Raw genomic sequence first — 14,514 nt, 5'->3', positions numbered from 1 at the left:
GGAGAGCAGAGTTAAATGTCAAGTGATTTTGTTATCTTATGCTTTCAACCTGGCATTCACATTTTTCCTGTTCTTATCCTGCTTCCTCCCATCTCGGTAATTCCATTTTGTCAATTAAGCAGCATTTAAGGCGAATTGGCATGACACAGTGGTACAATCAACGCGAGTGAAGACGAGGAGGAAAGGCTTCACAGAAGATCTGGCATTTGGAATTGGCCTTGGAGTAGGTCAGTGGGTGGAGAGAGGTGGAAAGGACAACCCAGCCTGAAGGCTTGGACGTCCTTCTTTAGGCAGCTGGCCCCAGAGCTTTGGTGGGGAGCGGGGTGCAGATGGGGGAAAAGCCAGGACTACCTATTCACAGGGAACGGTTTCATCCAGAGGCTTCCCCACCCTGCTCTGGTGCTTTGTTGGTCAGCGTTGGAGCATCAGCTGTCTCCTGTCCTGCCCGGAATCCTGAGCGCCCCCAGCTGTGGCTGAGCACTTGCTGTGCATGTCCCTGGGGTGGGGGGAGTGTCCTCACTCCTCCAGATTCCTGGGCAGTTTCTCCCAGTCCCCTGATCAGCCTTCCTGGGTGCGTTTCTGCCTCGACCCTGCTGCCATGCGTAACGCTGCCTCCAGCTCATCCTGGGTCTCCCCAGTCACTGGGCTGCACTAAAGTCCACTTCAAGGACTCCATGTCAGTCCCTGCTTCTCCAGTCTTGTCCCCGACTCTCAGGTTCGGCTTGATCATCTCACATCTGGTGGGAGCCTGCCCACCAGCCACCTCCAAGGTCCCTGTCAACTGTCCTGGAAGGACCGAGTTGGCCTGTCACTGGGGCCTCCCACCTGCACGCCCCAGCCTTATCTTCCCCAGCAGATGAGAAGCACATAGAAACCCAAAGAAGTTAGAACAGCAGAGGATGTAAAATAGAGTGGTGCGTGAGTTGGGGGTGAAATCATACCTGGTCCTTGTGTGCTCCAAAGTCATTTTTACTTTTTCCAGTTTGCAATTACACCCACCACGTTACTTCCTTTCTGCTTTCTCTCTGTCTCTGTCTGTCTGTCTGTCTCTCTCTCTGGCCAGTTTCCTCCTTTTCTGTTAGTATGCCCCGTGCCTGGGAGGTGATTTCCTGTGGATGACAGGCCGCAGCCCTACATGCCCGGTGTCCTGATTCAGGAGCCCACTAGGAAACGGGCCTACCCTGTGCCCAGAAGCAGAGCCACGATCTTTCCCATCTTTTTTTGTAAAGCAAAAGCGGGGGAGGCCTCTGTTGGCTCATAGTATCACCGCATGACCACCAACGTGGCCTCGCGGTGACAGTGAGCTCCAACATAGAGCAAAACCATCTGGCACGCCGCACTGGTTCTTTTAGGCTTGCGGGTGCAAGAGGGCAACTGGCACGGGGTTTATACCTGGGGGCTGGTGGTGTTTTGCTTGCAACCTGGGCGGTGGGGAGCATTCTCAGAGTGGCCGCGTGGACGCGGGCTTGCAGTGGGAGTGGTAATAACCAGGCCTGGCACCTGCTCAGAAAGCTGGGACCTAAAGAAAGTCATGCTGAGCGCGGTGAGTTTGTGGCTGTCACCTGACGTTCAGAGGTATTTGGAGTGTCACTTCTGGAAGGAGTGATGCTTGGTGCTTGCTTTATAGCTAGACTTGCAAAGCAGGGTACGGCCTGAGTGGGGAGACGTGATTTGGCCCATTGTACCACTAAACCTGTGCTACAGAAAAGAGCTTTATGGGGAGATTTTGTTACACAAAGTAACGTATCCTGTGAAGTATAGCCTGAAGTTTGAGCATCGTGGCTTCCAGGTTGGCCTGCTGGTAAATCCTGGCTCTACCACTGATGAGCTGCTTGACCTTAGGAAGACTACATGCTGTGAATAAAATAAGTTCTCGAGGCCTGTGTTGCCATCTGTAAAACTGGGGAATATCCTAATTCCTGGCTCTCGAGATTGCTGTGAGGGGGACAGGAGACTGCCCGTCGGGGGCTCAGCACAGGGCCTGGAGCTGAACATGCTCAAGGAATGCTAGATCTTTAAAATGCCCACTTTATTTGTGTGTGTGTGTGTGTGTGTGTGTGTGTGAGTGTGAGATTTTATTTATTTATTCATGAGAGACACAGAGAGAAAGAGAGGCAGAGACACAGGCAGAGGGAGAAGCAGGTTCCATGCAGGGAGCCCGATGAAGGACTCGATCCCAGGACCTGAGGATCGTGACTCAAGCCAAAGGCAGATGCTCAACCACTGAGCCACCCGGGTGCCCTAAAATGCCCACTTTCATAGGTAAGGTTTCGAGTGGCTTTATTCTTATTTTAACTCACTACTCACAATGGAAATGCCAAAAATGTATAGTGTAGACCAACCTGAGTGTCCGTAGCCAGGTAGATTTGAAAGTCCTTGAGGGAGGAGGCCACATCGCCCGACATCGCCGGAGAATAACACAGACCTGAGGACATGACCAAAAATCCCAGACATCTTATTCCCAGGAAAATAAAATAGATTCAGTGCTGAAGGGCTTCATTATCAACACCAGGGCTCAATCCCAAAGGACCCTAACAGTATCCTACTGCTGCAGGATCACTGGGTCCAGGGTTCAAAGGTCAGAGGCAGTGAGGGCTTCAGGTGAATCTGTGTGAACATCCATTTCTGTCCCTGACCTCCAGCCGGAGACCACCAGGGACACGTCTGTGGCTGAACATGGGGGGTGTATGCTCGATGCAGAGGGGACACTGTACACCCCGGGGACCGTGCAGTGCTTCAAAGGGGGTGTTCACTGGGACCTAGTACAGCCTTTGGGCTGGTTAGGTGATTGGGGGAAGACTCAAGGAAATGGGGCTTTGTCCTGAATGGGGTGCTGCCAATATTACCCCAATGGTAATAATTCCATGACTGGGTCTTTTTTTTTTTTTAAAGATTTTACTTATTTATTCATGAGAGACAGAGAGAGAGAGGCAGAGACACAGGCAGAGGGAGAAGCAGGCTCCACGCAGGGAGCCCAATGCAGGACTCGATCGTGGGACTCCAGGATCGTGCCCTGGGCCAAAGGCAGGTGCCAAACCGCTGCGCCACCCAGGGATCCCCGATATAGTATTATTAATGACACTCACTGTGTTGTGCACTGGATCCTGAGGGCTCATTTATTTTATAGCTGGACAATTTTTACCCTTTGACTCCTTTTCCCTATTTCATCCATCCCCAAACCTCTGCCTCTGGCGGCCACCAATCTGTTCTCTGTATGACTGGGTATCTCAATAAATCCTATCTATTAGGTAGAAAGGATAAATCAAGGGTCACACGTTAATTGTTTTTTTTTTTAAAAAAAGCAGCAGTCACTCATAGTGTGCAGGACGAGGGGGTGTGCTTAGCAGAGTGTGTTTTTGTTTTGATCTGCACTTAGACAAGAGCACAGAGTGGCCTCTTGTCTGTTTTCTTTTTTCTTTTCTTTTCTTTTCTTTCTTTCTTTCTTTCTTTCTTTCTTTCTTTCTTTCTTTCTTTCTTTCTTTCTTTCTTCTTTCTTTCTTCTTTTCTTTCTTTCTCATTGAAGTATAGTTGACACACAATGTTATATTTGTATAGTTCTCCACAGGAGAACACCCTGGCTCAGCTGTGAGTTCCAAGGCAGTCCTAGCAACACCAGTGCTGGGCTCTAAGTATCAGTTTCCAGATGTCAAGAGGTCTTTGTCTCTTTCTCATATTTTCCATACTTAATATATTTGTGCGTTTTCTTAAAAAAATATTTATTTATTCATGAGAGATGCAGAGAGAAAGGCAGAGACACAGGCAGAGGGAGAAGCAGGCTCCCTGTGGGGAGCCCCATGTGGGACTCGATCCGAGGACCCTGGGATCTCACCCTGAGCCGAAGGCAGATGCTCAACCACTGAACCACCCGGGTGCCCCTATTTGTGTGTTTTAATGAAGAAGGCTGTGAGCATTTAAGTCTTGATTAAGAGGCTACCTAAAAGCTGTTTGACCCTGAGCAGTTCCTTCATCTCTTGGAACATCAGTATCCCTCACACCTTCTACCTGAGGTAGGATACCTACTGCTGGGGTGTTGTGAAAATTAAGTGAAATCATGCAAGTTCCTGGCAGAGTCAGTGATGTTAAAATGTTAGCTATTTTTGGGTGAGTCCCTCTGTATACTGCCTCCATGACTGGCTCAATTTAGAACATGAGTCAAATGCACTCTCATTTTGCCTTATTTTATTTCATTGTGTCATGGGACTATTAAAAAAATCTTTTAAAAATATCTTTAAATATGATTTTTTAATCATAATAATTAATCATTAATTAATAATATCTTTTAATACCATAACTTTAAATGCCATGATTAGAAGACCTGCAGATGCCTTAGTTGTTTGTAGGTGTTCATAGAAAATATTCTCATGTCACCGCAGTCACCACCACTGTCACCACCACCACTGTGACGGTGTCAAATAAGAAGGATTAAAGAGTCTGGCGAATGTGTGTGTGGTATTGCAACTTGTGAGTGGCCAGACTATTATCCAGACACCCAGGTATCTGTCAACTGTCAATAAATGTTTGCTGAATGAATGAATGAATAAGTGAATGAATGAATGAATGAGTATAAATGGTGAAATGTAGATCACCTCTCACCTCGCAGTCTATCAAGCAGGTATTTTCGGTCTTTGACACCAACATTCAAATGAGACTCCATTGTACAGATTACAATTCACGCTCAAGACTTCCATGCAAAGAATGCACTGGCAAGATATCTGTGGTTTCCAAGAGTCAACAGGGTTTGGGGGAGCAGATCTCCTATCTCCTCTGGACAACGCCTGGGCTTGGGCTGCCACACCCGCATCCACTGCAGGTCATAACAGCTGAAACAGAGGTTCTGAGGCCCATTGCTCATTTGATAAGATAGTGTCCTTTGCTACTTTGGGTTTTTTTTTTTAAGATTTTATTTATTTATTCATAAGAGACACAAAGAGAGAGGCTGAGACACAGGCAGAGGGAGAAGCAGGCTCCATGCAGGGAGCCTGATGTGGGACTCGATCCCAGGTCTCCACGATCATGACCTGAGCTGAAGGCAGATGCTTAACCACTGAGCCACCCAGGTGCCACTACTTTGGGACTCTTGATGTCTCTTGTTCTTCCTTCTTCCTCACTTCCCTTTTTTTTTTTTTTTTTTTTTAGGGGGTAATACAGGATTTATGGAATTTTTCTAATTATAATGGAGATCACATCTACATACTATTTAGCTACTCTGCATGGGTACATTAATCCTAATGCATTTAGATTTATGATGAATAGGCTTAATCATACAACCACACACATACACACACTAATTGGTTTAAAACAGTGGTGCATGCATTATACTCCTCCTAGAAAGCTAGTTTTGATGAAAAAAAAAAAACATTAGTTTCAAAAATCAGTCTGATTTTGAAAATGAACCAAGATACCTACTGTCTGATTCTAGAATCTATTTTAGCCATTTTGGACAGTTGCTATCTTATCAGACCACAGTATGTGTTTTTCAAAAAGAAACCGATGAAGGGCACCATCTGGTGTTTACTTTGACCACAGCCAGCTTCTTTCCCCTCCCCCCAAAAAACTTTGGCCAAGAGTTCTCCATTGTGAAGACTGAATTTATTCTTTCTGCTTTAGAACATTTTCAAAAATTATTAGATGGTAATAAAGCAAAAAAAAGTACAGATACATATAAAGGATTTGAGATCATTTTAAATCTCCAAGGAAAACGTTCTTAACAAAATAAGTCTTCACACTATATGTTTTGTTCTTCAACTTGCTTTTTTCGGTTAGCAATATATTCTCACTGTCTTTCCAAGTCAGGACATAAAAATCTACTCTGTTTTTATTAACAGCTACATAGCATTCCATCATGACTGTAAAATCTGTACTCCTATTAAGAAATTTTGCTTCCTTTAGAAAATCATGTGGACTTTAAGTTCCACTGGCATTACTCTACTATTTTATGGGTATTACATGTGTGTGTAAATTTAGAATTAATGTCATTAAAATGTTTCTGCTTTTTGCACCCCCTCATAATATTTAATAATGAGTATATGGTATTTAATAATATCAGAGAAAAGTTATTTAAGATAGTACATGTTTCACAAATATTTTGCTCAGTTCTGAATTCCAGTAATACTTACTGTTCCTACTACCCCACCTAAGATTTGATTACGTGTCTCATCTCTTCAAATAAATAGTATGTTCCTTGAGAACATGGATTGTATCTTAATAATAACAACACTGGCTCAACACTTCTACATGCCAGATACTTGACTTGTACTTGATTGATCTCGTGCAATCTTCGCAAAACTGCAAAATCAGTTCACTCCTTTAGTAGCAAGGAGAATAAGGCTCAAGAGAGTTAAAATGATTCACTCAATTCAGCTGTGGTGAGAGTGGATTTTTAAGCCACTTTGGCTCCAGTGCCTGGCCCTTTTCATTGCCCTGAACTATTCCCTACTTCAGAATCCGTGCAAGGATAGACACACAATATGTGTGTAATTACAACTCGTTGGCTTAAATATGGTGCAAGTCAATACTTCTTCTAGAGACACACCCCCGCCAGCATGCCCAAGCCAGTCTCCTCAAAGGCCAAGTCTATACAACATGATCTGACCACTAATAATTCCTTTCTTTACAGCATTAGCGATTGAATTCTCTTCAGCCTGTTGGACCTGAGATATCACAACATGGAAGGAAAAGAGGCAGCTGGGGAAAAGGTATAGTGGTCTTCGGAAACAAAAACGTTTGCTATAAGACAGAGGGTAAAGCTCAGTGGATCAGACTACTAGATCATGACTACTATGAAGCCCTGGTTATTGATACTGAGATGTGGGGGTGACTCTTCATTAATCTCTTATCTAATAGTTGTTCATTAGAATTCAGAACTGCTTTGTCACAAAAGAGGGCTTGCATTAGGAACTGCCGGGTGCTGGGAAAGCAAAATCTCTGGATTTTTAAAATGTTTTTGATGTGCTATTCCTTAGGAAAATAACCACACCTCATGGTGATCTTATCCAGGCCCCGGGAAGCAAGTCATGTCTTGCAGTTTAGTTGTGATTCATTCTTCCTTCCTTCTTTCCCTTCTGTCTCTCTCTCTTTCTTTCTCTTCCTCTAGTGCTCTTTTTATGAGCATCTCTAAGTATGTTAGATATACACTTTATTGAAGTTCTCATTTCATTAAATCCTAATATAAGGAGTTTTACTTCTGCGTGCCTTCTCAATGTCTGGGGAGAATCTGGATGCTAGAACGTGCAAAGTTTATGTCAACTCCAGTGGAGATAATTTGGGAAAAGGGGGAGCTAGGTATTAGAAAGAGAAAAAAGAAACAGTTGACAGAGCAGAATTAGAGCTGCTTGCAAGGATGTCTTAGGAAAGAAAAGCAAAGGAGGAAAATTAACTGTGGCCTTGAAACTGTACATCCCTGGTGTGTCTGACAGGGGCCAGGGCTGAGGAATAAACGACCAGGGGAAGGGCTGAGAAAACGAACAGTTTCTAGCAAGCAAGTGATGATATGATGAAATCATAATATGGCACCTTAATACTTGTTTACAGCATATAAATAAACATTAGTATTATCTATATTTGGTATTTTCTTCATAGGTGTATTTTGGTGTATATAAATATTTATTAGAGGTTTCCCCCTTTGGCCTCATTTCAACTTATATATTTTTTAAAGATTTACTTATTTATTTTAGAAGGGAGGGGGAGAGAGAGAAAGAGAGAGAAATGGAGCAAACACACAGAGGGAAAGGGCAGAGGAAGAGGGAGAGAGAGTCTTAAGCAGACTCCACATTGAGCACAGAGCCCGACCTGGGGCTTGATCTTATGACCCTGACATCGGGACATGGAACCCAAAACCATTAAGTCAGACACTTAATTGACTGGGCCACCCAGAGGCCCCTCATTTCAACTTGCATGAATAAGGGCTTAAGTTTTTTCAATGGAGAATTCTTCTGAGAGCTTTTAGAAACCCAGCCCCAATATTTGAGGAGAATATGCTGTTTTATGAATGGTTCATAACATCAAAATAATAACAATGCAAAAGATAGTCATGGATTTGAAAGAAAAAACACGATTCAGTATTGCCAGGTCAACTTCATTTACAAACATTTTGAAAAGGGCAGCCTTTACTTAAAAGGAAAAAGTAGTTTGGGCTGAGCGGAGACATTCATCATAATAATTTACCAAAATCTGTTTTTGAGCTTCCCTGATGCACATTCCCATTTTCCTTCCCTCTGGCCTGCCTCCACTGTAGAGGTTGGAAATGCTGAGGGCTTACCCACCCAGCCTCACTTGCCACTAGGGATGCCCATATGGCAGATTTGGCTGAGGACCAGTATAGGAAGTTCAGGGTGGGGGTGGGGAAAGTTCTGAGAAGGCTTTTGTTTTTCTTGACAAAAAAAAAAAAAAAAAAAAAGGAAGCTTTTACACTTCCCTTCCTCTCTTCTTTTTCTGAATACAGATTGGATGCAGTGAGCTGTGACAGCCTTGTCATGGTCAAGAAAAGTCAAGTTTCCCCACGTCATGCCTCCAACAGAAATAAAATCATACAGAAATTCAGGTCCTGATACCATTGTGCTACCAAACCAAAGGCAGTAGCTGCCAACCTCTAGGCTTTTTAGATGAGAAGAAAAAGCCCGTATTCTCTTAAACATATTGTTGGTAAGTTTTTTGTTACTTAAAGGGAAAAGCATTCCTAATGGATTCATAGTATCCTAATTTCTTTATGTCTTCATTGACCAACACTGGCCTGTTCATGGGATTTGTATCAATACTGAACAGTAATTATGAATAGTGAGCATTGTTTCAGTTTTGTCCTGTATTCTCAAGTCATGTTTTCAAGAATCGCAGTATTTTCAATTAAAATTTCCCTGTGATAAGCTGTTCCATCTATCCAAAATTATCTTTAGTGTTTGATATTGGAAAAGATATTTCATGAAAGTCAGGGGGAAAACGTGTCTTTGTCAAGAGTTATCATAGCCTCATTTGTACTTGGAGCTGAACAATCTCAGTATAAATCCCATTTCATTCTGAAACGCTGATGCAAGGGGGCAGGCCCAAGTTCTATCCAGTTTATAGATGGAAAAATAGACTCAAATAGTAAAAGCTCTTATGTAAAATTTCACAGCAACTCAGACTTTGGGCAATAGTAGAACGTTTGCAATCTGTTAGGATTAAGCATTTCTTAATCTTTTAAGTTCTTAACAGGTCCTAGAAGTTCTAGACTTACTTTTCCTGGGTTTTTAAAATACCCTGGGATGTGGACAGGTAGGTTCTCACAGAAATGCACATATTTAATCTATTTAACATATCTTTTATCATATAGTCCTTCCTTCCTTCCTTCCTTCCTTCCTTCCTTCCTTCCTTCCTTCCTTCCTTCCTTCCTTCCTTCCCTCTCCTTCCTTCCTTCCCTCTCTCTCCTTCCTTCCATCTGTCTTCCTTCCTGTTCTTCTTTCTTTCTTGTTCTTTATAGATAGCAAACAGTGTGCGGTGGAGCCATATTCCTGAAGTAGGACTTAGGTATGGAAAATGATTTTAGGCAATACATGGACAAACATCTTTTATTTGAATATTTTGAATTTATTTTAAAGTTTATTGAAATATAACTATCACACCAAACTTGTAATTTCACAGTTGTGTTATGCAGTCTCTCCTTTCAATATATTTGCAAAAACCTGATTTAAAGAAAATTCTGAAATAATACTAGTGAACTTTGATTAAGGACTTACTATAGTGCTTTAATGTATATTTATTCATTTGATCCTCAAAACAGCCCTATGAGGTAGGTGCTATCACCCCCCATTTTAAGTACAAGGAAACATGTACTGGTCACATCTGTTGCCTAACATCACAAAGCTACTAAGATTGGAACTTAGGCACATTGACTTCAGGATTATGTTCTACCCATTAAACCATACTGCCTCTCAGGAAATAATAGAGTGCATGGTACAGGATTTTCAAAGAAATCGTGAAGATGATATTTGAGGTTTAGTGAAGATTGATACTGAGGTTTAGGAAGTAGTCATGTGATGGAAAGGGCATGGGCTTTGGAGTCAGGCAAATCTCAAATGCTGTATTGGTTATTGATCAGTTATGTGTTTCTGGACACATCACTAAACCTTTATTAAAATGATGGAGAGGGGGGATCCTTGGGTAGCTCAGTGGTTTAGCGCCTGCCTTCGGCCCAGGGCATGATCCTGGGGTCCCAGGATCGAGTCCCACGTCAGGCTCCCTGCACGGAGCCTGCTTCTCCTTCTGCCTGTGTCTCTGCCTCTCTCTCTCTCTCTCGAATAAAAAAATAAAGCCTTCAAAAAATAAAAAAATAAAATTATGGAGAAAATGTAAAGTGTTCCTCCTACAGTAAGTGTTAACACACATTAATTCCCTCTCCTCTCTGTGAATCTCAGTTCTCTCATTGGCAAAACATCACAATCAGTGAATATGGAGAATATTAGAAAAAGTAACAGCAGGGCGCCTAGGTGTCTCAGTTGATTAAGTGTCTGCCTTCAGCTCAGGTCATGATCCCAGGGTCCTGGGATGGGGCCAGTATCGGGCTCCCTTCTCCCTGGGAAGCCTGCTTCTTCCTTTTCCTCTGCCTAGCACTCCCCCTGCTTGTGTTCTTTCTCTCTCAAACAAATAAGTAAAATCTTAAAAAAAAAAAAAAAGAAATAAAGGAAAGAAAGAGAGAGAGAGAGAAAGAAAGAAAGGAAGAAAGAAAAAAAATAAGAAAGAAAGAAAGAAGAAAGAAAGAAAGAAAGAAGAAGAAAGAAAGAAAGAAAGAAAGAAAGAAAGAAAGAAAGAAAGAAAAAGAAAGAAAGAAAGAAAGAGAAAGAAAGAAAATAACAGCTATCAATGCATGGCAGGTGTCTGTAAAAGTACAGGTCTTCTATTGTTGGTGGCCATTCATAGTTGACACTGACATTTGTGATCCCAAGAAGCGAAAGGAAAGACCCTGCTCTCCTGCTCCCCCCAGCGACCAACACAGGATCAGCCTGGTGAATTTCACTGATGTCAAACTCCCCATGGGTCGCATGGAGTGCAGGGCGACCAGAGCCAGGAGGAGAGTGCATTCCTTGATTGGAGACAAGCTGATAGGAAAGGGGTTGTGTCTCCATCAGAAGAGAAGGGAGTGGGAGATGAAGACAATCTCTCAAGGTCCCTTCCAGTTCTGAGAGTCCATATGTGGGCAGGTTCACAAGTAGTTTGTTTGCTGTATGTTTTGTTAAGTGACGTTCCTGACCTGTAAGATGTAACTGTGGGCAGAGCCAGCTTTGGTTCAAAATGGGAAATGCCTATAGCAACAGTCTTGTGGTAAAATATTTCCAGATTTTACAGCTTTGAACCCATTATCCCATAAGGAATAATATAAATGGCTCCAGACTGTTTACCCAAGTGATTACAATGGCATTTGGCAAAGATAGGGCCATTTTATTCCTCACAAATGATTAAACTCCTGTGACTAATACAAGGACAATTGCATTTTAAGGAAAAAGATTGATTTGCTCAGCATTTAAAAAATAGATGGCCTGATTTTGTGGCTGAAAACAAAATTTCATGCATTTCAGTTGAAAGGGTTTTTAAAGCCCACCCCAGCCCCGTCCCTCATAAATGTGTGTGTGTGTGTGTGTGTGTGTGTGTGTGTTTTCATTTTCCTTTTCTTCTTTCATACTGTAGGAAAAAGCAGAGTCTGGGTCTGAAACTCTACATTCCAATCCCTGTTCTTCCATTTAAGACCTTGGGTAATTCACAAAACTGTCTGGATCTGAGTTTCTTATCAACAAAGTGAGGGTAACAATACCTGCCCTGTCTGCCTGATGGGATGAAGGTAGGTGTTATCATGTAAGATAATATTTGTGAAAGTGTTTTTGAAAACTATGAAATGCCACAAAATGCAAGGTATTCTGTTATTCCCTGTCTTGGAACTAGATGTCAAGCAATTTCCCCTTCCAAGTTACATGGAGCTTTCCTATTGCCTCCCTAAAGCTTAACTCCAAAGTTGTATAGGGGTAGGGAGACTGTGAAGCTCAGCCTTGTCCAGTTCAAGCCTTGACGGCTCCAGAAGCACAGTAGTTTGCTCATTTTTGTTTTATTTTGCAAACACAAAATGAAATCTCATCCATTGGGGGAAAGCTAGGGAAAATAGGGAAAAAATAAGTAATTTAAAATATTAACACTATTTTATTATGTTTTTCCTATGAAAGCAGGAAGGTTTTTTAAAAGATTTTATTTATTCATGAGAGACACAGAGAGAGAGGCAGAGACATAGGCAGAGGGAGAAGCAGGGCTCCCGGACTCCATCCCAGGACCCCAGGATCACACCCTGAGCCAAAGGCAGATGCTCAACCACTGAGCCACCCAGGCATCCCTGAAAACAGTAATTTTAAGGCCTGCCCCGTGGGCTCACCTAGATGTTAGGTGAGATACAAAGGAAGCTTTTGATGGACCTTTAGTTTAGTTTTTTTTTTTTTTTTAAATTTCATGTAATAGAGAGAGAGAGAGAGAGAGAGAGAGCGTGCACTCAGGAGAGAATATGAGCTGGGGTCGGGGGAGGAGCAGAAGGAGAGGGAGAAGCAGACTCCCTGCTAAGCAGAGAGCCCAACCACTGAGCTGGATCCCAGAACCCTGGGATCAAGACCTGACTGAGGGCAGATGCTTCATCGACTGAGCCACCCAGGTAGCCCTAATGGACCTTTAGTTTAATACATGAATGTGGGTGCGTGATGCTCCAAATGCATAAGGAAAAACTAGAAGAGGCACTCTTACCTGGGCTTTCACAGGCTTCTTAAGGAGTCTACAAATGTGTTGTCACAAGGTCCTTGAAATCAGATGTCAGGGCTTGTACGTATGTGCATGTGTGTAAACTTTCCATAGGGAGAATCCAGAGCTTTCATTCAGGCTTCAAATGGTCTCTGATATAAACAAATAAACAAACAAACAAATAAAACCAACCAACCAACCAACCAACCAACATACCTTATGAGCTGAGTCAGAGAACACAGCTAAGTCACAGAGAAATCAAAGTAAAGATTCGTAGCACACTGATCATTATGTGACGAGGTAAGAAAAGCCTTTCCAAGGGAGACAGAACGTAAAGACTGCTAACTCTGGGAAACGAACTAGGGGTGGTAGAAGGGGAGGAGGGCGGGGGGTGGGAGTGAATGGGTGACGGGCACTGGGGGTTATTCTGTATGTTAGTAAATTGAACACCAATAAAAAATAAATTAAAAAAAAAAGAACCAAAAAAAAAATTAAAAACAAACAAAAAACTAAAAAAAAAAAGAAAAATTAAAAAAAAAAAAAAAAAAGAAAAGCCTTTCCAAAGAACTGATTGAGTCAGGCCCTATGGAAGACAGGTTTTTGCTGGGTCTGCTTCTATGGGTAGATAAGATTAACTGATTAGGTATAGGAAACCATTATGGTAAGAAATTCTAATATCTATACTTGGCTAGTTGCAAAAGCTTTAGAAAATTGCATTGGTCATAACTCCTAATTTAACTGTTGAATCTAGCAATCAGGCTTCAGTTTCAATACATTTTGAAACTTCTCTGAAGAAGATGCAAAGTTAAAACAAACTTTTATAATATGGGGGAAGCAAAAAAAAAAAAAAAAGGAGTAAATGTGGAGAAATAACATTAGTGGGATCTTTGACCAGGTGGTCCCCTTTCCTCCTTTTAGTCAGTTCATTGCGTAACTAGTTTTTCTTCTATCAATTCCATGTTCCCAACTGTTTCTTCAGCAAACATGTTTATTGAGTCCCTCTTCTGTAGAAGGTGCCATGCATAGAATTTAAAAGTTGTCTGTGATCAGGTATTTATTATCTGGCTGGAGAATTAGGAGGCAAAGGGAGTGGTGGAAAGAGCTCAGGAGGCCCTCCCACCATGTGGGGTTTGAATCCCACCTGTGAAACTTTGTTCTTGGGAGACACCGGGGACAAACTTAGCCTTAGACACCCCCCTACCCCCCAGCCCTGAACACAATGGGAATTTGGATTCTTCATTCAACTGTTGAAAATATTTTATCCCATTTTTGGCTAGCCTAATTGGCAGTTAGTCTAAGTCTATTGAGTCTGCAGATTCTAGAGTGGGAATGAATGCCTTGTTGTCAAATGAGTGGCACAAATGTTGCTGTCATTTTAGAGGCATTTGAAGCTATAATAATGACTGGAAGCCTCCAGAGGGGGGTGGCGTCAGCTGAGTGTTGAGTATAGGGCAGGACTGGCATGATAAGTAAGGTAATTTCATTTTCTAAAGTTGGATAGTATTATCATTTTTGAAGTGTGTGTAAAGTGAATGCTCCACGGCTCATGTAAAGGTGGTCACTAGCTTAGCTCAAGTCAAATGATTACACATTCTAAATTGGTATTAATTAATTGAGGATGTGTTTTCCCCCTTTCTCTTAAGAAAGACATTAACATAATGAAAATATTGCCAAGAGTGAATTATGCATGCAAGAGATCAAGTCATTACTGTGTTTTAAGACAACTTTGTGGGGCTAACAATTTGTTGATAACAGTAAAACTGAAGAGAATGTTATAGT

The 14,514-nt window shown here is 42.1% G+C and overlaps 1 long non-coding RNA gene across 3 annotated transcripts in view; it reads right to left on the bottom strand.

The window, feature by feature from the left end:
• The window catches only part of LOC112643126 (uncharacterized), a 33,035-nt gene that overhangs the window by 10,015 nt on the left and 8,506 nt on the right, over window positions 1-14,514 (bottom strand). For 2 of the 3 annotated variants that reach the window (XR_003125638.3, XR_003125639.3), the window contains exons 2-3: window positions 12,742-12,887; window positions 2,343-2,425 (exon numbers count right to left, since the gene is read on the bottom strand). This is a non-coding gene — a long non-coding RNA (uncharacterized LOC112643126). Of the gene's footprint in view, window position 1; window positions 1,110-2,342; window positions 2,426-12,741; window positions 12,888-14,514 lie in introns of those variants that run through there. The other variant, XR_007409143.1, reaches the window with a different exon arrangement.

Source organism: Canis lupus, chromosome 38 (assembly GCF_003254725.2).
Source record: "Canis lupus dingo isolate Sandy chromosome 38, ASM325472v2, whole genome shotgun sequence".
In the NCBI taxonomy this organism is placed as follows: domain Eukaryota; kingdom Metazoa; phylum Chordata; class Mammalia; order Carnivora; family Canidae; genus Canis; species Canis lupus.
The sequence above is the reverse complement of the archived record's forward strand: the minus strand, read 5'-3'. Positions and strand labels throughout refer to the sequence as shown.